Below are 832 nucleotides of genomic sequence, written 5' to 3'. Positions count from 1 at the left end.
TTTTACTTAGAATTCTTCTAACATCCCAGGGGGCTGAAAAAAAACCATGCTCATGAGTAGATTAATTCCCAGAATGTCAGGGATAACAAGCGAACAGAGTAATGCTTAAAAATCCTCAGATGTCATGTTAATACCCAGTACCTTTAAGAGCATGAAGAGAAATCATACACACAGAGCTCACAGCACAGCACAGCACTGCTTACCAGAAGGCAGAGGAGGCAGGTTTTTACCTCCACAGGAGTCCCAGATAGCTGACAGAGATCTTGACCACTATCCCTTCAGGCACCTGAAGCTCCCCCACTCCTTCTGCTAAAGGTTACATTAACATGGAAGCATCCTACTCCTGTGTGCCCAGCCTTCTCTTCTCCCCTGCCTGCCTGAGGCCTCCAGCAGGATCCCTGGTGCCAGGAACATCCAGAGAGATCACTTCTTGTGTCACAGCAGTGGCCACGGCCATGTAAGTTGTCCAATTCAGAGTTCACCCACCCTGCACAGGACAGAGTTGGGGCAGAAAAGGATCTAGCCCAGTACTACTCCTACCCAGTAAAAATGATGTGCTGTAGAGCACCCAGGGTCCAAAGTCTAGGGCAGCAGTCTTTTCTGCCAAATTCTGCGAGAAACGTGCTCACAAAGGCTGAGCAGCTTGCTCTTCATGCCTGCATAGCTGCCACTGTTGCCTCTTCTTCAGCAGTGGCACCAATGGAGAAGAGAACAGACCCAGTCCCAGCAGGTTGGTGAGGATGCCTGTGTCCTCCTCTGTGTCAGCTTCTGGGGTAGGTTCTACCCTGCTCTGCAGTGTTTCCTGGACTTGACACAGAGTCATCCCACAGGC

Source organism: Nestor notabilis, unplaced genomic scaffold (genome assembly GCF_000696875.1).
Source record: "Nestor notabilis isolate BGI_N333 unplaced genomic scaffold, ASM69687v1 scaffold2617, whole genome shotgun sequence".
NCBI lineage: Eukaryota > Metazoa > Chordata > Aves > Psittaciformes > Psittacidae > Nestor > Nestor notabilis.
This window is presented reverse-complemented; position numbering follows the sequence as displayed.